Here is a 9,785-nt window from a genome sequence, read left to right as displayed (position 1 = left end):
CCTGAATCTTACACACTGTCTCTTTAACATTTTGCAGATTCACAGTTATCACAGGATAGTGACATATGTGTGGATCCACAAATATCTAGGTACAGTATACAGTTGCTTGTTCTCATTTCTGGATGGTATTGTCCACTCCCATCTTTATTTGCAGGTATCTGTACATAAACCATGATCTAACACAACACTCCCGCTATATTTATTTAGAAATCCTCATTGAGATCAAGATGTCTTTCACAAGAGAGACATTAAGTAAACTTAAAAGTCCCTCAGAAGGATATATGTCTCTAACTTCAGTTTATTTTGCAGTTCCAGTAGTGCAATGCACACCAGAAGCCAGTCTTCTCACATCATTATTTTCCCAAACTTTGGAAAGCTTCTCCAGCCTAGATGTTATTCAACTAGTGTCACAGGCTGAGTAGTAAAGCAAATGTATAAAATTGAGTTTTAATATATTTAGCTTTAAACTGAATCAGTATCAGATGAAGCAAGTATGATGCAAGTTTTTCTTATCTGAATTAAGGTTCTTGTATAAATCATAGTCTGTTAAGGCAATATAAAATAAATAAATAAATAAATAAAACTGACTTATCTTTAGAATAATGTCATGAGCCTAAAGGTTTTCGCTCTTAATGATGTCATTTCTGTGCCAACTCTGGAATGTTTTTCAAAGAGCCAAACTCACATGAAAAGCATCCTTTTTGTAAAACATCACGTTCGGAACATGAGCACGTATGAGACGAAGTGATGAATAGAAATGGGGCCTGTGGTAGGAAATCCCCTGTAGACTCGCATTGTTTATGTGTGGTGCAGTAAAAACACACAGTGTCCAAGCTCCAGTTGGTCTCTCCCTGACTGTACCAGCCAGTGAGCGACATTACTGTCACAGGGGCCATATATTGTTTGGAGCCAAATGAGTCCACTGCGCTTTGCTCTTGTACAAGCTCATTAACTCAAGTATTTATTTAAACAAGGAAATACACAATCACGTGCAGACCTAAAGGCTTCCTGGAAGAGAGTGTAGAGTTAGAACAGAGATGTCACTGGCATCAAGGGAAACTTCCAAAGTGAGGGCCTCAATGATTGCTTAAAGGTTTCTGTTGTTGGACTGTCATTTAAATAGTATCATGGCAAAGCAGTTTCGGGGGTCTTTGTTGAAGAGCTGAAATAGTTTTATCTACTTGGGGGATAGTTGCATTTAAGTGAACCATGAGCGCCTTTTCTTAAGCCAGACAATGTTGGACATTTTCTTTCCTGCTTGTCAGAGTATCAACAGGACATGTCATTTGTAAACAGCAAGGGCTGATGGGAGCAAATGGTAACATCTGACCACTGAAGAAAAGTTGTGCTCTGGGTTTAATGTTGCTTTCAATGCCTCTAAGACCCAAATGTATTCTTTAAATAACCAGACATGGATTGCTATTTACCATGTGTGTACACTGGGTGTTGCTGTGCTTGTATCTTGGGGTCAGATATAAAGGCAGGAAGGTCACTGTTGTGGTCAGGTTTTTGACCCAGAAGGGTGAAGGGTTCTTGACTGCTGTAGCGCTACTTAATTGTTTGTCACACTGTAAGGTGTGTGTTTGGCTTTTTGATGGAAACAAAGAAAATGGACTTTAATCCCCTTCATGCATGATGTAATGAATAAGCAGGATTGTTTATATATGCAATCAAAGCCCAGTTCCTTTACTGAGCGCAACACACAACAGAAGGTAGTTGACGGAATCAAATCCAAGCAAGCACGTCGGTCAGGTCACTTCTTGGTCAGACATCTCAGTAACTTAAAGATATAGACATAGCTCCTTCAATGCCAGTATTTATCAATTGTCGTCATAAACTGTGTGCTTAGAATGAAAAGTGTTGTTTGTAAATTCAATTTCCATTGAAATCAACCTATTGCACCACGCACCAGTTGTATAGTCAGATTGTCCATGTGGAAATACACACACTCTATGTTCTATGTCTACTGTTATACTGTGAGACTCTACAGGCAGGAAACAGCAGCAGAGCACTGGGGAATATTTGGAGCAATTATTCTGGGAGGTATGGTTAGCTGTGGGCCTACGTTCACAAAACATGTCACCCTGTCAATCTGAGGTTTGTTTTACTTTCGCCTCATCAAGTATGGCAGCCTGAGATTGAACACAAATCCCCCACACTGACGCAACCAGCCCTCAACCAACGTGTAGCTTGAACATTAGAGAAGCCACATCATTCACAGAATACATCTGATTCAAGTATTCGAATCGAGACACTGTCGCAGTTTCAAGCTATGATCTGGAGCAGGTAAAGGTGTGAGGAAACAACAGCTAATTGATACCAGGTGAGCCAGCTGACTAATCAGATGCATTAATTAGGCTGATGATGTCACACATCCTACAGATCATTAACTGATATCATCAACATGTGCATCAACACCAAGTGCTCATGTATATCTTTTTAATATAAAGTTTGTTCAGGATTCAAGTCTGCTTGTTATGTTTGGCCTTCTTGCATATCCACTTTAACTGGAAACTAGGGGCGTGCCATATCATCCCACTTACGATAATATCATGTGAAAAATTCATATAGCGATGCTCGCGATATTTCGACCTGTTGACATATTGACGTCAAACTGTTACCCACGGCAACAACAAGCATGGCTGAAGGCAAAATTATTCCCGACTGGTGGCTCCAAAAAGAGGGGCAGCGTCAGTAGTGTGGAATAAACTGTGGCATCCTGAATGTTTTATTATGAACAGCCCTGGACTTCTCAGACTCTTTTAGTGCATTACCACTCAAAAGGAACTCATTCAGCGGCTCCGTCAAGTGGTGTCGTCAGCAGAAAACTGCATATATGTGAATGTGCAAAAGTTATGGTAGCATAACAGCCTGTCACAGGTTACATGTTATATTAGGGCCATATCGCCCACCCCTACTGGAAAAGCAGCAATCACTTAGCCTTTTTTAAGTAATATTTTACTGTACTTTTAAATACTTTCATTATCCAGACCACAAAGGAAAAAACACTGTATAGAGAAAACTGCACAGGTCTTCATTTTAAAACAAAAAATAGACATCCTATTTCCATTTTCTCATATTTGTATTGTACATTTTTCTATTTTATATATTTTGTTCTTGACTTTGCAGTATTTGATTTTTCCCTCTTGCATGAAAACAGGCAAATTCCTTGTAGCCTTACGTGAAAACTGTCTTGGCAATAAACCTGATCTTGATTCTGAAAGGGTTAATACTGCAGCGGTGTCTCAGCCAATCAGAGGGCGGACGAGACTGCATACGGAGGTCAGACGCTGGGTGACACTGTAGAGCAAGGAAGTAACTGCAGAGCCACAGGAGTGAAACTTGACAAGTAAAAAGACGATATAATGTTTTAAAATATGAGTCGCAACAGCATACATTTTGTTATAAGCCAATATATGTTCGCTAGAGAGGCCCAACTCACTGAAACCTGTCGAGTGAAAGAGTGGAACTTATGAACTGGTGAGTGGCGTAATGTTACAAAGAAATAAATACACTAACGTTATGCTAACGTTACCCCATGAGCAGCAATGCTAAGTTTGCTTTGCTGAAACTGTGGTTTTGACAATTTAAGTGTTAAATGTCATTTGTACAGTGTTTAATTGCAGTGTTTTTTTTCAGTGGGTGGTTAAGTTACCTAAAGTATTTTATGCTTAAGTAGTGGTTCCTAACTCCAAAAGTGACTCACAAATATGTCAAGCTTGTAAAAAAACACTTTATTTTAAAGTACAGTGAATTTCTGGCACAGAGTCTATATTTAGAGGTGCTGTTTTTTGCTATAGAATGGTTGAATAATGGACAGCTACTTGACAAATATGACTAGCTTAATGACATGGCCAAACACAAATATGACACCAAATATATTGAACTGTGTGGGCCTTGAACCAATGACTAAGGAGAAATATGGACCCTGTGGCAGGACCAGTAGGGAATAACTGCGCTAAAGCAACATTTTAGATATATTTTGTCAAATTTTCAGTTAATTTAAAATGAGAGAAATTTACTTAAGCACAGTGCTGTGTGTAATCTTCATATTGAACTGTTACTGGTTGTAGAAAATAATCAACAGATGATCAATTCTGGCCACGTTAATAACTGCAGGTCAGATCACTGGAGTTGACTGATGGAGAGGCAGCCCAGTCCAGACCTGTAGATCCCTGGAGTCCTGAGCTGAAGATCCTAGAGCCAAGACCTGCCAAACTCACCCTCTTCCTGCCACGGCACAAGGGTAAATCCAAGGTTAGCACCACACATATGCTCAACCAGCTCCACTTTCACTGACCCCGATTACAGCCAGGTTTGACTTGACTTGGAGGAGACTATTTCACTGCATAACTCTTTGAACTAATTCCCTGTGTTTGTGGGAGAACTAATTCATGAACCATCACTGGTTAAGTGGATGGACTGAGCATTCATGTACAGTGTGTTATTGTTGTCCCTTGCATACAGTGATTTTGTTGCTGTTACCCTATAGTGGATCGCTGTGGGGTTGGATTGATGTGTGATAGTTGAATATTGCAAGAGTCTTTTCTCCCTTCTGTTTACTGGTATTTTCTGAATGTCGTCTGTGGCAAATATTATCACTAGTAGCTCTAAATTGTAGTCACTCAAAGTGCTGCCCCTGGGCCAATGGTGACTCTCATGAACATTTTGTGCAGCCCCCAAACGACATGAAATGCATGCATTACATTTTGATCATTCATGGTCCATTTCAGTATATTTACCTTCAATAGCATTCATTTAATACTCCACATGGTTAGTTCATCAAACCGTGCACCCCTAACACGTGTCTATCATGCTAGGAAGAACTTGGAGAAAGCTACTGGTTGCATGGCAGCTAGTGGCCCCTGTCATGGGAATTATCATCAGTGCTAGTGCTAATATCTAAAGTTAGCGATTTCTGCAGACAGCTGAGTAGTTTAATGTGGAAATGAGATGTGTGCATTTCCCGCATGCAGCCCTCAGTCATATGCTGGCTACCTTGCCTGGTTTCATAAACTTTGAGAACCCCTACTCTAAACAGTAATTTAATGTTTTATGTCCACTACAATCAAAATTAGGAGACGTGTGCTACATTTAGGTATAGGATTTTTTGTGGATATGAAGTATGCTTGTAGTCCTAGGCTATATTGTTATGAACTTGACTTATGTAGTTAAATTAAACTTCTAATTGTTGATAGAGATCCTGCTAGAATTTGTTGTCAACATCTTCCAGTAAACAGTAGATGGATCCATATCATAGGTCAACAGTCCGTCTTGGTGTTACAGCATGGTTTATCTCTGCAGAACAAAGTAAAAGCAGTAAATAAGGTGAGCCCAAGCAAAATACTATCATAGAAAATACATTCAGAGTTTCAAAAAAATAGTTCAGCTTGGTCACCTTGAAGAAATGCTGTTAGTAATTAAAGCTGTGTTAATAATATGTTGCTTCCAGCTCTATAATTTTTACTGTATTTACAAATGTCTGCAGTATTGCTCTATGTTGGCTTCAGGTGTGGAGATGAAAGGTTGCAGGTGTGTAATGGTGCTGAAAACACTGTAGCTAGCTGTCTTCTCTTGCTCTTCTAACCTTAAGGTTTGTGCTTGTGTGTGTGTGTGTGTGTGTGTGTGTGTGTGTGTGTGTGTGTGTGTGTGCACGCACTGTTTTACTCATCCTACAGTGACCTCTTTGAAGTGAGGACCATTCGTATGATCTCTCATCAACCCTTTGGTTCTGCAGTGTTTGAATTGACCAATTGTGGTCCCTGTTTTTTTTTTTGTTTTGTTTTGTTTTTTTGTTTGCTGGCATGCCCCCATAGCCCTGCCAGATGAACTTAAGTACCCCTTTATCAACTCCATGTGTCTTGTTCCAAATGTGTTCCTTTGAACTGATTTTAAACTGGATACTGTTTAACACTTGTTAGTACAAGAAAGTAGATGATGATGCAGCTAAAGATGGGAATTGATAAGATTTTATTGATACCAATGTCTTTATTGATCCTGCTTATTGGTTTGATTCCTTATTCATTTCCTTATTGATTCCTGATCTGTTTTGTGCATGGAAAAAAGTAGGCCTACACAAGTTTTCAGCATCAACTCATTGAGTCTGAACACAGCGTTGATGAAATGACAGAGTATTTGCACAGAATTCATGTTTAAGCCTGCCTCCTTGGCCCAATATTATTATAACTGGACATTTACCCTCAGTAATGGACGTGCAGCTTGGTTGGGAGGCAGCGGCACTCGTGCATAGTGTCAAATATATGGCGTTTCCAAAATTTAAGCCCATGTTTCTGCATATTGCTGTTGTTTCTACTTGAGACTGATATTTTCTAGACATTACAAGCAGCGTTGTTGTCATCTTTCTTTGTGAAATGAAGGCAGGCTTTGGACCGTTTCCTCCTCTCTGCCATGACTGCTTGTTGTTGCAAGTTTCCAGCAGGATAGATGCATCAGTTTGATATCATTTTTTTGTAATGCGCAAATGTCAGAAAAAAACATGCTGGCATCGATTAAATGAATTGATAAGCTCAGAGGCATATGATTCTGATGGATCGGACAGTTTGGAACCAGTTCTCAGCTGTGATCCCTGGCTGCAGCTTTTGTTGTACAATTGAACTGGCAATGTTTAGGTCAGTCAAATAACCATTTGTACTACTACCAGTTAGAGGGGCAGAAGGTGGACATTTGAACCATGTATTCACTACTTTTAGCTAAGTTATTTAACTATATGGAGTATCTTTGGTTGGGGAATTTGGAATCACTGGTCTGCAATTCCCTCCTCTTAAAATTCCCTGTTATGTTTTTCATACTTAAAGGATGATCAAAAACTGTGATTTCAAAGTATTTCCTGAACTTAATTTATCTTGCTTGTTGACATGATTTCTTTTAGTTGTTTCTTGTGTTTTTAGCATTCAAAAACTTTGATTTTGATTTGATTTAGATTTTTTTTATTTATTTCGAACATGTAAACAGAAATGTCATAAGAAAAAAGCACACAAAAGATTCTCAACACAATTTCGCAATTCGGTTTACATTTCCAAAAAGGAGTGGGAGGAAGTACATACTTATTTAATCCCACCCCCTATCCATAAATCCATTTTTTGTTAATTAACTAGCTTCCCATTACAATAATTAACAACATAAACTTTTCCTTTCAATTAACAAAGTCTTACAAAATATTTCAAAAACATAAATTCACAGTCAACATATACCAAAATACAATTTTACAAAACAAATGTGAGGTAATCTAGGAAAATAACTAGCACCATAAATAAACAAGGCAAACAATACACAAATAAACTTAATCACAATGTCAATAGGGCGATTTTTCTCCATCATGTTTATCCACTAGATTTGATTTGTTTGTTGCTTATGCACAGTTTCAGGGTGTTTGTTGTATGAGCATAACAAATAACTTAATTAGATTTATTGTAGGAGGCATATATCAACTTGTGTGCTGGAAAATCTACATCCAAAGTGGCTGTCTGGTGCTAAAAAGGCAGTCAGTACACATGGGTTGAAACTGGGTCAGATATTAAAAAAAAGACTCCATGTCCAAGGGATCGGCCTTGAGGAAGCTGAAAGTTTGATTGACTGTAGTTGAATGGGTGGGTGGTATAAATCAGAGCTCAGTCAAGTTTAACCACAGTCACAAATCAGCTGTGTCGCCGGGCGTGGTTTTAGGGCGTGAAGTGTTGTTCCGAGACAGCTCAATCAGAAAGCCACTAAAAAAAGGCCGCTGATTGGATGTTGACATCGAGTCTTGCGACTGGTGGGATTATGTCAGAGACGGAGACACAAGCACTGACACACACTTACACAAAATGGGTTGAGACATACATGAAAAGGGTTGAGTTGGGTGTGACACAGTCATATAGTAATACCCTGCACACACACACACACACACACACACACACACACAAAGTAGGCTCCATTAGTTTCCCTTCCTCTGTCCTCCCTGACATAAAGTTTAGGTCCAATTGGTACCACGTGTCTGTGCTTTCAAATACATGGCAACCTTCAGTCTGTGATTTCCTCACGTCTCTCTGGAGGGCTGTATGTTAAACTGTGATTTTCCCAAATTTAGGAAAATGGGGAAAATGTTCTTTGCCGTCCTTCCAAGAAGCGCAATCAGTCAGAAGGAGGGAATGATATTTAGGCAGGGCAGAAGTCAAGCAGGGACTTTGTCCGATTAAAAAGCCGTAAATGTAACTGTTATCTTACACACACACACAGATACATCTTGCACAAACTACCATTTTCAGCAGAGAGGGCTCCAGAATTGTTTAAACTTTATTGTGTTCACAAAGTTACAACCATGATCTTGGGAAAATGTTGATCCTTTCACACCCAGATGGATGCTGGAACTCGTCCATCAAAGCTATGGTTGAATGGCAGCTGGAATGGATATTATAAAAGTTGATCCAGCAGTTTCCCTCCTCAAAACATGGTGACATTTAGAGCTGTAATTTATGACAGCAGTGTGACCAAAGCAGAGGCTGAGTAAACCAATCAGAGATCTTTGGTGACGTCTTTCATTTGCACTGAAACCTTGTTTAAACCCAAGGAGCTCAAAGTTGAAAAAAATAATTACATTTTCTTTAAAGTAGCACGTTATATTTACTATGTCATAGCTAATGTTCACCTCCTCAGAAATGTACCATCATACACACATCAGTGCTATGCTGGCTATGGAGATATCACCTGGAGACCTGTGAGAGACCTGTGATTGGTCCGCTTGAGTTGAGTTTCCTGCTACAAGTTTCTGATGCTGGTAGAGATTGTTGAGAGCGATGATGACAAAAGGCTTGAAAAAAAGGCTCAGTTAACGTCTCTTTTTTCATGTAACACACATCTAGCTGAGCCAACTCCTTTTGCTTACCTCACCGCAAGCAACGCTCTATTAGAATTAATGAAAGGACAAATACAGTGACTGCTTTATCACCCCTGTGTATCACAAATTGATTAAAAGAATGAAAACACAGTGACTTTGGAGAGCATAATTAAAGCACTCATGATACGATCATCAAATGTTGTTGTAGTGATATCAACTGGAGAAATCCATCTCTGAACTATGAATGACAGTTTGGGTTCAACAGAAAGAAAAACAAACATAAATCGAATGGATGCCTACGTGCAGTCTTCAACAAATATTCAGCAGAAGTTGTGTTAAGCAAACGGGCTTGTAGGCTGTAACCCTACTGAGATATGGAGCGTTTAACATGTAGAGCAACAGAGGAGTAAAGACACTGTCTGCAACCTCCAGTGATCCTGATGAGACAGGGACGAAACCACACACACATGCACATACACACTTTAATCTCTTCCTCCACACAGACAGTCAGTTGAGGTGGAGCAGTGTCGGTAATGGACAGAAATAACCTTTGAACCCCAAGAGGAAAGCATCTTCCTCCTCCTCCCTCCTTCCTCTGTGTGCTGGCTCGGAGTTTCCACCAATGCCATGATGACCTGGTCAGCTGCTTTTGTGTGTGGGTAGAACCTATAGTCGGACACACACACACACACACACACACACACACACACACACACACACACAATCATCAGCTTGGCCACGGCACTGCACTTCACAGAACGAAAGAGAGTGAGCAAGAGAGAGAGATTTGTTTTTTAGGAAAGAGTGGGAGAGAGCAGAAGATTGAAGCAATCAGGATGGTACTTGTGTTGATTTGCTTAAAGTGAGTGTGTGCACTCATTCGGGAGTTGTGGTTAGACATGAATGCCTCAGTGCAGGAGAGTGTGTGTGTGTGTGTGTGTGTGTGTTGAGA

This window comes from Epinephelus lanceolatus, chromosome 10 (assembly GCF_041903045.1).
Source record: "Epinephelus lanceolatus isolate andai-2023 chromosome 10, ASM4190304v1, whole genome shotgun sequence".
In the NCBI taxonomy this organism is placed as follows: Eukaryota; Metazoa; Chordata; class Actinopteri; order Perciformes; family Serranidae; genus Epinephelus; species Epinephelus lanceolatus.
Note: the sequence above shows the minus strand (reverse complement) of the source record.